The sequence below is a fragment of the Lathamus discolor genome, chromosome 8 (assembly GCF_037157495.1).
Source record: "Lathamus discolor isolate bLatDis1 chromosome 8, bLatDis1.hap1, whole genome shotgun sequence".
NCBI classification, from domain to species: domain Eukaryota; kingdom Metazoa; phylum Chordata; class Aves; order Psittaciformes; family Psittacidae; genus Lathamus; species Lathamus discolor.
The window spans coordinates 1,706,045-1,723,482 of NC_088891.1; the positions used below are offsets into that span (position 1 = coordinate 1,706,045).

The 17,438-nt window shown below is 47.0% G+C and overlaps 1 long non-coding RNA gene across 4 annotated transcripts; it reads right to left on the bottom strand.

Moving 5' to 3' along the window:
* Window positions 1-3,456: 3,456 nt before the first annotated feature.
* LOC136019147 (uncharacterized) lies at window positions 3,457-17,423 on the bottom strand. Of its 4 annotated transcripts, none has more exons than XR_010614759.1 (5): window positions 17,124-17,423; window positions 16,223-16,345; window positions 13,173-15,951; window positions 4,907-5,042; window positions 3,457-3,766 (listed from the first exon to the last, which is right to left on the bottom strand). It is a non-coding gene; the product is annotated as an uncharacterized LOC136019147 (long non-coding RNA). The 4 variants fall into 4 exon arrangements; XR_010614758.1 differs by having other exon boundaries at window positions 3,457-3,990; XR_010614757.1 differs by having other exon boundaries at window positions 3,460-5,042; window positions 13,173-13,246; window positions 14,828-15,951; window positions 17,124-17,356.
* Between the last annotated feature and the right edge of the window lie 15 nt (window positions 17,424-17,438).

The window sequence follows — 17,438 nt, forward strand, 5'->3', positions numbered from 1 at the left end:
CTGAACAGAAGTTTGTTACACATGGTACCGTCAGGAATGAGGATCTTAAATACCTGGAAGCCTTCGGATAACACAAACAGCCCTTAGAACAGACGCACATGGAGGAAGTCTGCTCAAAGAGAATCCTCCGAATGGATTCATTTTGGGGAAAGACTGAAAAAGTGCTTTTGGGGGTTTTCCCCCCCCAGGTTGTGAACTCCCTTTCCGTACCCTACAAACACAAGCAGTACAACCAGCTACATGCTGCTTAAACGGAAAGATACATTCCTGCCTGCTGAGATCTTACCCTGGCTGCTGAGGTTTGGGGTCCCAAGGGGAACACAGTCAGAATCAGAGAGAGACGGCAGCAAAATCTGCTCTGCAAAGGAAATTGCTTTACTACAGGTGGCTTAAAATTATCTGGTTTCTATTTCTGTTCATTAACTCAAATACCTGGGGAGAAGCCATAGTGGCTGAGACGTTAAAGCCATGCCTTTTCAAGCAAAGGCTTCCAAAGCCGGCAGCCCCCCAGCTCTGGGTTAGCCACAGGCTCCCAGCAGATAAAGTGATCTAAGCCATAGTTCAGAGCAGGTAAAGAGGATTCCTTTTCCATCCTGGTTTTTGGGCATCATGGAAAATATGTGTTTACAAAACGACATTACAAACCGCTTCTCCCCATCTTCTTCTACGCAGGAACAGCAGCGTGCTGAGAATCATCCACAGAAGTAATAGATCACAAAAGAATAAAACGGGGAACAGGAACCACAAAGAAGAGATTTCAGATGGAACAAACCCCCCCTCACAAGTTTCCTACTTACCTGATTTCCCAGCCATGCGTTGCTGTCATGCCCCAACCCTCCCCCCCCAACTGCAAGGTCTGCATCTTAACCAGCTAAAAGCTATTAAAGAGTCACAGAATTACCTTTGGACCCATGTGCACATGAGAACATCTGAAGGGAAATTAGGCAAATAATCCCTTTTTAGTCACCAGCCTGACTCCATTTTCATGTTAGAAGAGTGCTGCTTACTTCCAGTCCCACCAGTTTTCCCAGAATCTCCACCCCATTAAACCTGCTTGGCAAGATGTTGACGGACACCACATTTCCCCAATGAGATGCAAGTGAAGACTGACTGGATCATCTGCATTCCTTGGTTCCTCAGTGTTTCACTGCCTGCTGAGAAACCTGGGAGGTGATGAATGCTTCCTTGGGTCTCCATGTGCCTGATCTACACTGCTAACCTCTTTCGGGAGTATGACGGCACGGACTCACACGTGGCGAGCTCTTCATGCTCCATATGGATTGCTCAATGACTCTTTGCTCCTGCTGGAGGGCTATGGCTAGGCACTCCGGTCTCTCTTGGATCCTTTGCATCTACCGCCTGCCAAAGATCAGAGTGAACTCTGTAGAAGGTGATCCTAAATAGTATTCCTGCTGGATTTTCTACATCACCATTACAGCACAGCCAAGGCAGTTATTAGTACTGAGGAGCAACACGTCCGCGAATCCCGGGGCGCTGCGAGAAAGGAATCTCAACATCAAAGCCTTCGGAAAATACATCAAATAATGTTAAAGACAGCCAGAAACACCCTTTTTTCATGCAAATTCTATCGACTCTGAATCCCTCCTGCCCCAAAACTGTGCACACAAAGGATCTTACCTCCTTAACTCCTTCCACTTCTCAAAATCAAGGACAGCAAACCCTAACACTGTGCTCTAGGCAAAAGACAGAAGCAAACCTGCTTTGGAATACATGCTTACTAAATGTATGGAAGATTACCGAAGTCTGTTTCTGGGACTCCAGAGATGAAGAATTCCAGAGCCTGAAGCAGCAGGTAAGACCCTGGATGCTGCAGTGGATATGGCTAGGAACACGTCCATGCTAACGAAGGGCTGCTAGAACACGTCTTTGGTTGGGCAACCAGTTAAAAGCACTTGACATTCACCAGACAGCTGGAGGCACCCATACACAGAGAGGACCATTTCGTTGTTGGGTTTGGAGCATCTGACTACGTACGTTAGGCAATGGGCTCATTTCAGTGCTGTTACAGCCACACCGACAGCTTGAAGTCACTATTACTTACCTTGAAGCAAGAACAAATAGGGAGGTTAAAAACACTGTGGCACTTGACAGCTGCTGTTGGGCAGACAGACAGTTGTCTAGGCACACATTTAATGTTCATTCTTCTGCCTTGAAAGAAAGGCTAAAATGTATTCACTGCTATTAATGAACAAGTAAGAACCACGTACGCTCATCGCATCCAAAACAAAGCTTCATAGGGCATTAGAGGCATATTTTAACCCCAAATAAGCTTCACCAGACTGGCTTCTACTCTGCTGCTTGCTGTTGGATGTTCTCAATGGGGTGGCCTGGTTCATTCAAAGCCTGTTCCTGAAGACTCCTCAGTACATTGTTGTGCTCAATGATCCTTCACTCACGAGCCTACTGCACCTGAACATGGCATGGTCCAGTTTTGGTCACGGTGATACCAAGGATATGGACCCTGCTCCCTCTGTTCCACTTGCCTTTGGCAGAACTCATTCCAATCCTTACCCTGAAACCCTCCAATGGTTTCTGGTCTCTGCTGAAGTGATGGTACCTGCCAAAATACGCAGCTCTTTGTAGGAAAGAGATTAAAATCGTATTCAAGCAGTATCCCCCTTTGCTGAAATCCCCTCCCCAGCCCTAGCTCCAAGTCCCACCTGTGCTTCCCTCACGTTCAGAGATGCTGAGTAAAGACACGCTGTATTTACAGAAGGAAAGTTGGAACAAGCTGCAGATGAAAACAAGGGGAAGGCATTTTGCTGGTGTCTGAAAGGCAGAAGTTGGGGAGCCACTGTCTTCATTTTAAAGGAGCAAAAAAACACCTTCAGTACTCAACCCTGGCCAGGAATAACAGGGCAGAACCCCTCCATTTTACCCCACAGAATAAAAACCCAAAGGTGACTCATTTACATCATTGTGCCAATGTAAGTCCTTGGACTAACGCTTTTCCATGCTCTAGAACTTACCTTAAGTAACCCCTATGCAGAGATGTGTGTCTATAGATTCACATCCTGATCCTGCAAGTCTACCCGCACGCTCGCCTTGTCGTTCCACTCATTTATGGCATTACTGTTTCCCGATGCCCGCAGCGGGGTACCCCACAAGTCATTTATTTCCTCTGTTTTCACACAAATTCAGAGTTTCGAATGCCTGACCTGGGGAACGGCCTTGAAGAAACCAGAGGGTGGCCACAGACCTTCCGCACACAGAAACAGGATCTGGCAATGCAGCTCTTCTTGTTCTGCCCCTGCTGCAGTGATCTCAGGAGCTCTCAGCTACCAGAAGTAGTTAAAACGTTATTAACCCACAAACATCCATTTCCTATGGCTTTCCAGTCCCGAGGCTGAGCTAGGAAAGCAAATATTTAAGGAACAATGACAGAAATAGTATGTTTTTAAGATTACTGTAAAAAACAGTAGAAACAGACCCAAGAAAATAAAGCAAGTTACATCATTTTGTGTTTTCAAGAAAGAAGCTATTCATGAAGTATGGAGGAAAGAAGAAGAATGTGTTTTATTCCTCCCCTCACGGGGCTTTTAAATATACACAACATGTCTCAAGCTCTGGGAGCTTTCAACAGGAATAATGCAGCACATGAGCCTCGGAACAGTTCAGAGCCCATCTCCAAGCACACATGCCAGCATGAACACCATGCTTTGAGCTCCATTCTGAAGGCACACAGAACACTGAGGCATTTTGTACGGCTCCTGCCCCAGAAAGCCTGACCCCACAACTGATGGCACTACAAAAGAAAGGCAAATGATGAGGACTTCATGCCTCTGATAGCGTTGTGTGTGCGCTCACCAGGGTGTTTTGCCTATCTGACTGAGCATCTTCTTCACTGCTTGGAAAGCAAAGAGTTCCTCCTCCTGTTTGCCCAACGCTGAACCCCAGCACTCAAGAGGCTGAACTGGGGGCATTCTGTGAAGTGCATCTGATTCAATCACTGCTTTTGTAATCACGGTTCTGTAAAGCAAAAGCTCTTCCATTTACCCAAATGTAAATGTTGCCTTAACAGAAATGGGAATACATGACCCATATCAAGAAAAACAAACATATAGGGGGGCCTAGCCAGGCTGGTTCTTTTTGAAGTGGAGTCTTTTCATGCTTAGCAGATGACAAGCCCTTTTTCTTGGTATATTCAGCATTTAATATCCACCACTTAGTCCTAGGTTTTGCTTTTTTCATTTTAAAAGAAACTAACACCTCATTTTCCAAGAAGAGCAACAAGAAATCATTCCTCTCTTTCTGAACCCAGACCATTTCTGCCCTCTCCAGCATGGTTTTCCAGCCTGAAATCCCTTGTAAGAGCCTGTTGTGCTCAGTTCTGGCACAGTTTGCTCCTCACCCATTGCAGCACCCAGATTGTGGGGAAGGGAAGGATGGATTTCACCCACTCAGCCCATCCACTCCTCAAAGTACCACCTGATACACTTGCACTTATGTTGCTCCAAGGTTCAAGAGCCAGCAGTGAAACCTGGATCCCTTGCAGTGGGACACCGGGAAGCAACAGATCTGAAGAGTTAGTAAAGATGTAGCTGTTCTCATCAGCAAAGAACAAGTCCTGAGAAGAACAGCCAAGAGTCTCTTCGGAACAGATCTCTTCAAGTACCTCGGCACTTGATGAGATTGAAGGCTGAAAAGGGGTAAAATTCCTGCCTTTATGTGCATAAAGGGATAAATATCTGAGAAGCAGATATTTATATATATTATACACTAATTAATATATATTATAGATATATTTTTATATCTATTATATCTATGATATATATCATATATATTATATATTAATATAATATATATTAAATATTTATATAATATCTGAGAAGTCTGATCTGTGACTGCCAAACCACCATGGAAACATTGGATGGCTGATACCCACCAGGAGATATTGAAGAGCCTCAGCATCTTCTCCAGTTGTGTTTCTGCTCCAAGCCACACAGCTTCCTCACGTGGCTCTCACTTCCCTCTAGGAAGAGTTTTCATTGACGTATTGACCATCCAAACCAGCACCCTCACTGAAGGAAAAAAGCTGCAGTTACTTCTCATTGCTGCCACCTCAATCACATCAATACTGGATGGAAAGAGCGAGTTAAATAACGCCACAGGAAATGATCTCCTGGTTGTGGAGGAACGGCAAGGTGACCATGAGTCAACAGCACTGCACTTCATGGGCATTGAAGACAAAGCAGAACACAGGTCTCAGCCGGAGCACAGCACCCAGCTTTGGAATGCTGGGCCTTAAGAGGTGCACCTAATAGACTATATAGAGAAAGGCATCAAGAAATACCTTTTCTCCTTACAGGAAGGATACAAGAAATGGGCTCCCACTGCAGCAAGGAGGACTCAGGTTAGACATTATTACTGGCACGGTACTGGAGCAAATTAGTGGAGAGCTGGCATTTCAATGTTGCTTACCTCTGAGCTCAGCACAGAAACATCAGCTGGGAAGAAAGTTAAGTGCAGCTGACCCTGCCCTGCAAGGAACCATGGACTAGATGGACTTCTGTGCTTATGAGTCAGGGCTTGATTGTTCAGTGTTCTATCATTAGTTATTTCTGGCACTCTAACGTCTACAAAGCCTAACTACTGACTCATGTCCAGAGATGGGATAAACATGCAACAGGAATTCCACCATGTGCACCAAAGAGGAGTGTAGGAGGCAACAGCAGGCAGGTACGGAGGCCAAAGGAACAGCAATATTGGACTCACAGTCCTGAGAGCTCTTCAACAAATAGCCCTGATGACTTCTGCGCTCGCCATAACAAAGTTAAGGGTTGCTTAGGGAATACTCCTCCTTGTAGGAAAGGACTGGTTTTAAATGCAACAGGCAGACATGGAGGCTGGCACACTGTATTGAGCAAAACAGTGCATTGTATTGAGAAGGCAGTGAGGGATCTGAGACAAAGGGAAGTAATGTCCTAGGGAAAGGAAGAGAGCAGAGCACAAGGGATGAAGCATCAAACCACCTTCCTGTACTGTCACTGCGTGGATGCACGGTGAACAATAGTGGAAGAAGTGATGGATCAAGTGGTGAGATACTGTGGAACTTTTCCACATGCTGACGGCCGAGGACCTCACCAGTGAAGGTTTCATTGTAGAAGGAAACATGGAAGTTTAGGCAACTCTACTCAGAACTGGAGGCAATCTGATTTCAACGATGATGCCCAATGTGAATTTGCACGGTAAGCAAATGAGGCTGTTTCATCTGCTGTGGCCAAGAACATGAAGTCTGGCACAGGAAGAGCATCTCCAGTTTCAGTGCGTGAGGCAGAAGCTGCCGCCTCATTTACACCGACCCTTCCAGAAAGCCAAAGTAAGATGTTAAATGGAGACTGAAACCAGAACAAAGCAACACCAGAACAGCTGCTGTGACCATGAGTTTCCTGCTGATGCAAAGTGAGGGACGGAGGAAGCAAGAGGAGGACTGCGGTCTGAGTATGAACACAAACCCAACCATGACATGGTAAGGACGCATCTCGGAAGGGGAAATGAGAAGTGGAGGCAACCAGTCACAGATGCCATGGGAAACCAGGAGTCCAGGAGCACGACAGCTGGTGGCAGAAGCAAAGCGATGAAGGAAATGTCTTGCTTCTAGTGAGGAGAATCCTGGTCCTCCTGTTAGGGGATGAACACACTCACATTGGCTTTGCATCCCATCGTCTGTTGTAGACTGAGCGGTGTAAATGGATTAAGGAAATCGGACATCACAACCACCTCTGTTCTGAGATAAAGCTCAGGTTTGGACTCAAACACCACAACGGTTGAGCTGTGATTCACAACCACAAATGATTTACCACCTTCAAGCAGGTGCTACTAGACTTAAGACAGAAGGGATGGATGAGCCACTTACCAGATGCAGTTGCACTCCCTAAAAGCTCCCAAGACTTGGTTTTCCAGGGGACTATTTTCATGTGCAATTTGATGGAAAGCTGAAGCACCACATAAACCTCGAGCAGTAAAATGGGGTGTAACCAGTAACCTTTAAAATGCATTACATCTATCCAGAGGGCTGGGAACAAGACAATCACATCCTCATTTATATATCCCTACCCAATTAAAGCCAAGCCTTTTGTTCGCATCCCAGATCTCAGCTGCGTCGATTGAATGGCTCTGATTGAACTAAATTGAATCTCAATGCCTCAAGTCTGGGTTTGAACGGTTTTTGCGGCATACAAAAGACCGAAGACTTCCTTTAGCAATGGGAGCATGTGCGGGGAGGGACAACAAAGGGTTTGGCTGTTACCCACATGATAACAAACCCAGAACATGCCTCCATGGAGCAACAGCACACTGAGCTTGTATAACCCCCAGTTTCAAGAAGGGGAAAATGGATGACCCGGCTAAACTAGGATGAATGGATAAACTGGGCTGAACTGGGCCAAACTGGGCCTAACTGGGATGGACAGATCTGAACTTGTCTAAATGGGGCTGGACTGGGCTGAATTGGACTAAATTTTGCTGGGCTGGGCTGGGCTGAACTGGGCTAAACTGGACTTGAATCAGCTCAACAGGTCTGGGCTGGGCTGCACTGAGCTAAACTGGGCCTAGTTAGGCTCAACTTGTCTGGGCTGAGTTGCACTGAAGTGGGCTGGACTGGGCTAAATTGGGCTCAACTGTGCTAAACTGGTCTGAATTGCGCTGGGCTGAAGTGGGCTCAGTTGGTCTGGACAGGTCTCAATTGGGCTAAACTGCACTGGGCAGGGCTAAACTGGGCTGGGCTAAAGTTGGCTGCACTGGTCTAAACAGGCTGGGATGAGCTGGAATGGGCTGGACAGGGCTAAACTGGGCTGAACTGGGGTAAAGTGTCTGAACTGAGCTAAACTGGGCTGGACTTGGCTAAGCTGGGCTGGGCAGGGGTAAAATAGCCTGGACTGTTCTGAGCTGGTCTGGGCTGGACTAAGCTAAAGTGGACTGGGCTCCACTGAGCTAAACTGAGCTGGACTGGACTAAACTGGGCTGGGCTAAACCTGTCTGAGCCTGACTGGACAAGTCTAAAATGAGCTGAACTGGGCTGAACTTGTCTGGACTGGGCTGAATGGACTGGCCTTAAGTGGGCTAAACTGGGCTGGACAGGTCTGAACTGAGCTAAAATTCACTGGACTGAGCTAAAGTGGGCTCAAGAGGGCTAAACTGGTCTGGACTGATCGGAATTGGGCTAAAACCTACTAAACTGTGCTAAATTGGTCTGGACAGGACTGAATTTGGCTAAACTGGGCTGGCCTAAATTAGTCTGGGCAGGGCTAAACTGGTCTAAACTGAGCTGGGCTAAACTGGGCTGAAGTACTGTAGGTTACCCTGCTCTTGCAGGGGGGTTGGACTAGATGATCTTTTTAGGTCCCTTCCAACCCTTGGGATTCTGTGATTCTGTGATTCTGTGAAGTGGGCTAAGGTGTGCCGGACTAGTCTGAATTGGGCTAAACGCTGCTGAACTGGGCTAAACTGGTCTGGACAGGTCTGAATTGGGCTAAACTGGGCTGGACTGAGTCAGACGGTGTTGGGCTTGGCTGGGCTAAACTGGGTTTTCTTTTCCTTGCTTTCCAGGCATATCATTGTTAAGATCAGATGTTTCTGAGCGATTATTCCAAAGATTGGAATCCTGTTGGGCTCAATGGCTGTGTTTTGGCTCAGGGCGGGGGGGCAGGGAGAGGGGGGGTTGTAAGCAGAAGGCTCCCCAGATGGCAGGAGAATGTTCTTTGAAACCATGGCAGGGCTTGGAACTGGATGATCCCAAGGTCCTTTCCAACCCTGCCTATTCTATGATTCCATAAGGTTGATGCACTGGTGGAGGCCTCCTCTTCCCATAAGGAAGCAGGTAAAGACCTTCACTCTTCAGGCTACTGCAGGCACACCCCACGTTCCTCACCCAAGTCCTCCTCCACCCCTGTAGCTACTATTGTGTTAACAGACACCAAACATCCTCGAGGTACAGCTCTACAGGAGGGAGCACGTGGACCACTTGTGAAACCCTAGCTTTTGCTGCCCAGAAGCTCCACAGCCACCTAGAAGGAAACCAAACACAATGTGGCCATACGAGGATTATGATGCTCAGTTATCTGCAGGAGAAAAACCCCGACATCTGATTCCATTTTAAATTAAATGCCAGGCTCCATCTCACTGCTGATGTTTACCAGCAGCTTCTTGTGGGTTGTCCCTTATTCTCACTGCACAAGTAGCACAATCCCATTAACGCTGTGAGCCAGGCCACCACATCCAGTGTGAGGTCAGCCTCCTGCTCAGCACCAGCCCATCAGCTGTGTTCCAGTACATCACTCCCCCTTTAAAGACACCAATGCAAGAACCCTGAGCTGTGGCTTTCCAAAACCATCCATCTACTTTACCTCTAAAATTAATCTGGTATTCAATACTTCTACACTACAGAATTAACTTCCTTTCCCATTTATTCCATCTCTGAATAAAGAAAGGAGCCACATATCGTAGTCTTTCACAGTTGTTACATTTTTTCCTTTCTTACCTCTAAAAGCAGCTGCATTTATGCTTATAAATACCTTGCATAAAGAACTGGTAGAAGACGACACTTGAAGACTACCCTGCACATGTGAGGAGCACCAGGTCCATTCAGGGGCACAGGGAAGGGGAACTCTGGATGTCCAAGTACTGCTCCTATGTTTCTCTACAACATACAAACCCCAACCTCAGCTCAATCTACCCACCTATAAAACAGATGCAACTCTTCCCCCCCCGTCCATCTCAGTTCTGAATGATTCAACGATTATTTGAATGGCCGGCTTTGGTTCAGGTCTGAACCATTATGAGAATGGCAAAACCCCCTTTCAGAGCACTGGCTAAACCAGCAGCTCCAGCTCCTACTGCCCTTTGACAGACAAGCGTTCAAGATTGACAGCAAAGTGATTTGTGTAACTGGGCAGAAAAGGGATGGGTGCACAATGCACCGAACCTTTCTGGTAGGCAGAACAATGAACAAGACACAAAGAAAAGCAAAGACACTACAGGATTATTAAACTCTTATTTGTTAACCTACTTTAGAGACTGAAGAACTAATTGTGGAGGGAAAACACACCGGGATAAGCTGATCTCCTTTTACACCAGCTGAAAACGTGGGTTTCCTTTTAGAGCTAGAATTACTTTTGTTTCATCGGCTTTAAAAGGAGATTGTTTAAGTTTTTAAGAAATCATCACTTTCACCCTGTTGTCCATATTGGAAAGAGGTTTGAAGAGGGCACAGAAAAAGCATTATAATTCAAAATACAACTTTCAGGCTTGGGGGTTTCATTGTTTAAAAAACCCAACCACAGCCTTCAGGCACAAATGGATTTTTATAGAGAATCCTAATTTTTGATGGCATTTTCAGAAGTGCAATGTGACTTCCATCCCATAAACCAAAAGCTGTTTATGACAAAGAAGATCTGTAAGACAACTGCCACAAAAAGGTCACTCTAGTAGTGCTGAGCCCCACTGCATACACGCACCCATCAATGTGAGCGACAGAGCTCCGCTACTTGCTATTGCTCTGTTGCAGTCAGGAGATGCTTGGGAGGAGTAAAGGGGTTTCTTCTTGCCCTATAATAGGGTTGAATGCTATAGCAGGGCTGCTGCAGGACTCACATTTGGCCTCACTTTCTGTTCTGAACCAACAGAAGCAACAGTGAGGGATGTTTACAGAGCACTTCCATGAAATCTGGTGATGACTTTGTACAACTTCCCCTTCCCTCTCTCCCCCTTTCCCAAATCCACAAAGCCTCTGCTTTAGAATGCCAAACAAGCTGTAGGAGGCAAGGTCTTAAGAAAGAGGAGGTGGAAGTGCCAGAAGTGAAGCAACAGGCAGATGGGAGTTGAGAAGAACAAACCTGGAGATGCCTTGAGGAGGATAAGGAAGACTGAATGAAATCAGGGCGGTTGCATGTGTGGATGTATGGGCTGCTGATAACCCAGAAGAGCCAGGAGAGAAGCCAAGTAGCCTCTTAAACAGGACAGAGTAATGATTCCTACTGCACAGGTGAAATGCGATGCTCTGCTAATGCAGGTGTTGGGGTTAGGCAGCAAACCAGCCTGCTCTGATGATGAAAGGCAGATCTCCTGAATTCCAGACCCCTCTTTGACCTTTGGCAACTCCCTGTAACAGCTGTAGACGGAAAGTGCACTTTAGAGTGCTGGAAAAGCGAGGTTTGACGGCACGTTAGTGAGAGGAAAGCACAGTTTGGGGTCAGTATTTCAGAAGTCCCCCACTTCCCAGTGAAAGAATTCTTTTTCTCATTTAAACTAGAAATTCAGAGGAAAAGGAAGCCTGGGTCTAGAACATTCCTCACCCTTTTAACCCCAAGTTCTTCAAGAGCTTCTCACTCCAAATTCCATTTGGAATCAAATCTGAAAGTGTTCTATGCAACATAACAGGAAACAACTATTAATTAATGAACAGTCTGACCTACAGCTTAAGGAATGGCAAATAGGAAGTAATACCACAGAGGGAAGTTGGAAAGCCCTATTTATTACAGCACTGAAATAATGTATTACTGAAATGAAACCTTGCATAATGGAAGTGCAGAAGCAGAAGGTATTTATGTTTAAGGGTTGGGGTTTTGCCTTGCCTGAATTCAACAAGTTTTACTCCTTATCAAAGCAATTCAGCCCCTCAGAATCCCTGCCCTTGCATGATTACTTACAGAAAACACAACCCAAAACCTTACCGAATTCCAATTCCAAGATTTCAGCCCAGCCTAAACACTTGAGGAAAAGCTCGGAAGCAGAACCAGCTCCATCCATGGTGGTCTGAAGCTGGCAAGTGGAACAAGGCATTACCCTCCTGCTGCTCCCACCTTTCTCACTCACACTACACCCAGCAGAGCATTGGACACAGTGGATGTTTTCAGTCCTAGCAGAGGCTCCTACAGCAGCTGCTCTGGTCATTACACCAGTAACTATGTCCCATGAATCACATTCCCCCGCCCAAGAACTGTCCTCACTTATCTTCACTACTTAAACCTTCAGATATGAAAGCTCCCACATCCACTGCAGCGAATTCCCTACGATACACGCTTTCTACAGCAGGTGCTTTTGACCGCACAAAGAAATGCACTCCCTTCTTAAGTACCTGTGCTGCATCAAAACCTAATCATTCTGGAAGGTATAAAATCTACAAGTTCATTTCCCTTTTTTCCCCTGGAAAAGGGTAGAACTGGCCAAACACTCCTAATTCTTGGAAGTCCCAGAGCACAGGAGGACTGCTATATTCTCACCTACATTCACAGGGCTGGTGTGCAGGCCCTGTAAAGACCTGACATCACATTCTTGCTGCTTTAAGCTGCTCAAACTGCTATCAAAACCACCCAAAACACCTTCCTATTTACCCCAACACACAGAGATTTGACAAGAATGTGAATTTCCCCTTTTAGGGTCCTCCAGATGCTTCTCACCCTCTTCAGGAACAGCCAAATCAATCCTGAAAAGTGCCCTCAATAAACTTCTTTTTGGCCTCATCATTTGCTGTTACTTTCCACCTCAGTTACAAAATACATTAACACACGTTTTAGCTTGGAATTTCGGTATGGAACCTTCTGAAGCTTTTTTGTGCTAAAACCCGACATTTTTCCTTCCTACCTCCAATTCTGTGTTTTATCCTGCCATAGCACAGCTGAATTTATCAGCTCTTTGACAGGAATTTAGCAGCGACCCTACAAGAATCCCTACAGTTCTCTTCCCCCTTCTGTGCTGACCCACTCACAGATTGATGGCAGGCTAAAATAACACTACCAATGCCGATTTCCCATTGTCTCCCGTCCAACAAGTCAATGTACTTTGATTCCCTGCAACCTACTCAGGAAGCTGCGTGGCCTCCTCAGACTTCAAACTTAAGCAATTTCTTTAAGTTAGGACTTTTTCCCCCCAAATCACCCTAAAGCTTTACGCAGCAATGAAGCTAATCCAGACTATTTTTGCCTCACAGTGTCTAATTCGTGGGATTTAGAGTTCTGAGGTTGATCATGGATGGGACAGCTTGTAAAAGGAAGACCAACAGCAGTAAGAGTGGCTGCAGATTCAGTTACAAACTAAGTAATATGTATGAGAAGCCACTGGAACTGAACAATTATTTTTCATCTGTTAAATCCTGCACAATAAAATGAAATATCAAAGCCATAAAAAAGCACTTATTTGTAACGATGTCATCTTACCTTCATCATAAAAAGACGAATGCTTCAGGAATTTGCCAGTTTAGGTGAGGAATTGCCCACGTGTCTAAAAAACGCTGAAAAATAAACTTAATGAACGCTCTTAAGCATCCTTTTCGCAAAAAGAGATGATTTACAGCGGGTCTCCTGGTTGAAAAAACACAAAACATACCCAAATCCCCTCCAAAACATACCCAAACCCCCTCCTAAATTATGCCAACTGTGACAGCCAGTTTTGGTAGGAAATAAAGGCACATATTTGGCAAACAGAACTAGGGAGGGACAGTTACTGCAAGAGACTTGCAGAGAGCTCCTTAAGCTATGTTAAACACCAGTGTCCGAGCTAGGGAAGGTTTATGGGTGTATGTATTGACCAGTCTGCTCCCAAAGACCAGCAAAACTGTGTGAAACCATTTCTTCCCTTGTTTCATTAATTATGGATGTCTACGCTCCACTCATACGCCTGACAGCATGCAAATAGAGAGGGAAATAGAATCCTACACTCAACTCAGGGGAAATAAAAGCCAGTTTTGAGACATATCACAAGTATTCAGCTCCTCTCCTAATTTGCCAACTTAAACCAGCTGCTTCCCAGGCTATAGATTGTTTAAATAACCGTTCTTCATGTCTTGTCCAAGCTTCCCATCTGAGTCTCAACCTCCCACTTGAAGCGCAGCTGAAAACAGAGCATAGTGACACAAATGTGGGATGTTTGTGAACAATTAATGCAGAATCCAGTGGGAATCACTTGTATTCCAGAGCAATTACACACCGGTCCCAGAAGCAAGCACAGAAAAAACACTGTTTGGAACTTGCCCAACTCCCTCAAAGGGCTGATTAGAGAAAGAAAAGAGCAAATAACAGCAGACAAGAGCCCTTCTGGGTTTAGATTTGATCGCTCAGTTTACACCTTGCTAACCACTGCTGGGAGATTTAAACAACAAATGGCACAGCACCACCATCCAGCCTCTTAGAGCAGCTGTAAGCTCCAAAACTTGCTCATCCAACGTCTGGAGTTGCTCTTCCTCCTCTTTTTATTCCACCTGCAGCACTCCCCTATTGATTTTAAGGGTCTCAAAGCACAAACTGGTGTTGTCACAAAACTCATATAGTTTCCCAATGCCCATTTTTGTCCCCTTTCCCAGAATTCCTGGATACCAGCAGTCAACACTGTTCTGCACTGCCCTCAATGACCATCCTCCAGCTATGCTGCAGGTGGGGAAGTTAAGGGTGACAAGAAGGATGATTTAAGAACAGAATTTTCTCTTTCCCGTTACTGTATCTACATACACAGAAGTGACTGAAGAAGATGCTACCCCAACATGAAGGCAGGCTTTGTTTAGATGCAGCAGGGACAAACAAGACCCCAGCAGATCTACAAAGGAGTATTATGAGCCACAATAAAAACAATCAGCAGCTCATTTTGGCAAGCACTCAGCTGCCCAGCATTTGTACAGACACAGAACACAGGATTTCACACATGAGGGGGATGCTTAATGCAGAGGAGCTCTTGTTTGAAGCTTGTGTTAATGTAAGGCTGCAGTATTCATGTTCAAAAAAGAAACCAGCCATAACAACATAGAAACTGCAGCTGAAATCACCTCATTGGCCAAATTGCAGTCCCATTAAGTAGGTTCTAAAGCTGGATCAGAAAATACCTGGACGATGATCATAGAGGAGCACATGAAAACCTAACTCGGGCTCAGCCGTCACTGAAGGGTTCCTACAGCGGGTGTTCCAGTGCGTTAGGTTTTGGCCCAGGATTCTGGATCAGCTTCAAACCTGTGTTCAGAACTTCCCTTGCAGACACTTAACAGCAGATCACTTTGGGCAATGGAGAAACTGGGTAAGTATGTGAACCACATACAAAAAAAATCAAACATTAACTGCAGTGATCACCACGATTACTCAAATAGGAACTTCTTTGTACTTCAGATTTAAAAAGCAGCACATACAGATAAGAACAGAGGATATTTTGATGTTCCAAGTGGGGATTGAGCAGGGATCCTACAGAGCAGCTTCCCACCAGTGCAAGCAGGGCTCAGAAAGCTTGCTCTGCTCAGGACTCCGACAAGCCAGCATTCCATACACGGAGGCATTTCTGATCAATGAAATCTATAACAGCTCGACAGCTTTATTCATAGAAACACTTAATAAAAACTCCTCAACTAAGACCAAGGAGCACTTCATCAACACGTAACAGTTTCCTCCTCTATTACAAAAGGGGGTCCCTAGTTAAATGGCATGACCATGTCCAGTTTTAAAGCTGATTCACTTTCTTTTGTATCCTAAAAGTATCAGTCCAGGAACCAGATTTTTCTGTTCCTGTTTAAGAAAAGCTTTACTCTGCAAAAGCATCATTTAACATTTATTTGTGGAACATTTCCATTCCTTTTTAGCTCTCCAAACAGCTCTTGAGGCTTCACAACCCCTTGCGACACGAGCAGCATGCACACGAATGAGGCAGAGGGGAAACCAACAGGTTAAAACATTTAATGTCGGGTTTGAACTTTGAGTAAGTTCCCCCCAACCCTTTGGAGGGGGGCTCTTTATACAATTCCATACCATGAGAACACACAACATGCTTTTTCATCCGAGGAAACAAAGGTAAAAGTATCTCCGCATCCTCAGAAACCTTAACTGTTACGTTGGCTACTTAACAGACACCTTGTTTCCATGATAGAAGTTCCTTTCCAAAGGTCTTCACCTGTGCCATGAACACAAACTCCAGCCCAAACCTTCCTTTGGGAAGCCTCAGCCCAGGGGCCACCTTTGCTCACACCTGCGAAGGAGAACGTAAAGCAGAGCTCAAGTAAAAGTCACCCTGACCCAAAGTCCTAAACACTTCCTAAAGTTTATATCCTAAAAGTACTGCAATAAGCTCCATTATGTTGAAACCAGTGCCACAGAGCAACAAATTGGAGTTACTTGCTCATGCCACAGACACAACCAAACGGCTCTAACAGATAAATCATGAGGCCCAAAACCATCGTAAAAGCATTAACCTGTTGCAAAATACTGGTGGCTCTGTACTAGAAGCTCCACTTCTTTACCTTAAGCTGGATGCAGCTTGACCTTTCTCCCAGCTCTCAGCAGAGCTTGTGCTTAGCTGTCAATCACTTTCATTGCAGTTTATCCGCTGTCAAGGCAGGTAAAAGAAGCATCTCCATCCTGCGCTGCAAAACAGTTGGACAAGGCAGTTTTCCAGCAATCCCCACCTTTGTGGATATCGACAAACACCTCGGAGGGGCTTTTACAGCCACCTGAGGCAAAACCAAGGGTAACAAGCCCACCAAAACCCCGGTGAGTGCGCGCAAGGGGCAAGCGGGAATCTCACTGAGCAAAAGCAGCACCTTTTGCCCGTGCACCCGATGAAACCGGTCCCCTCTTGCTTGCTAAACCCAGCGGAGACGACAAGCACGGGGTTTCGCTCCAGTTCCTGGCGCAGACGGCAAGCCCTGCCAGGACATCCCCGGCCCCTCATTCACAAGCCTGCCTGGCAAAAGACACAGGAAACCGAGCCAGGCCCGGTCCCACCGCCTCACCCGACACCAGACGTGCTCAACAGCAAGCGCCTTAAGCGAACACCCTCAGAGCGGCTCCAAAGCAGCCTCCCAGGTAGGGAACGCAGCCACCCGGGACTTCTCTATCCCAGCGCCTCCCTGGGCCCCCTCTCGCTGCCCGCAGCACCCCGCTGACGCGAAAAGGCCGCTCCAAGCAGCAATACCCCGCGCGGACCCAGCTTCACCCGCACCCCCCCACACCCTTACGCGGCACCGCACCGGGCCCGGCCGCGGGGAGGCCGCTGAGGGCCCGGTGGAGCAGCGCGGCCCGGCCCGGCCTCGCCTCCCCTCACGGCCGCTAAGGAGATCGGCGCCCCACCTCCCTCCGCCCGCCCGCCGCCCCGCCCCGCCGGCGGCCCCCGCGCCATTGCTCCGCCACCCCGCTCCGCACCTTTCCCTCCCTCCTGGCTGCGCGCCCCTGTGCCCGGGCTGCCTCCGGCTCTAAGCGCCGCTCCCCGCCCCGCCGCCTCCCCCAGGGTCCGGCCGGGCGCGGAGGGGGAGCGGCGGCAGAGCGCGCCCCAGCCCCTCCGCGGAGGAGCCGCCGCCGCCGCCGCTCCTTCCCCATCAGCCACCAGCACGGAATGATCCTCCGCTCCCAGCCGGGCTGTCCCCCTGGCCGCTTTCGCCGCTCCCCTATTGGCTTCCACCTCCCCTCGCCCGCCTCTATTGGCTCCGGCTCGGCGGTGCGGCGCCGCGATTGGCTGTT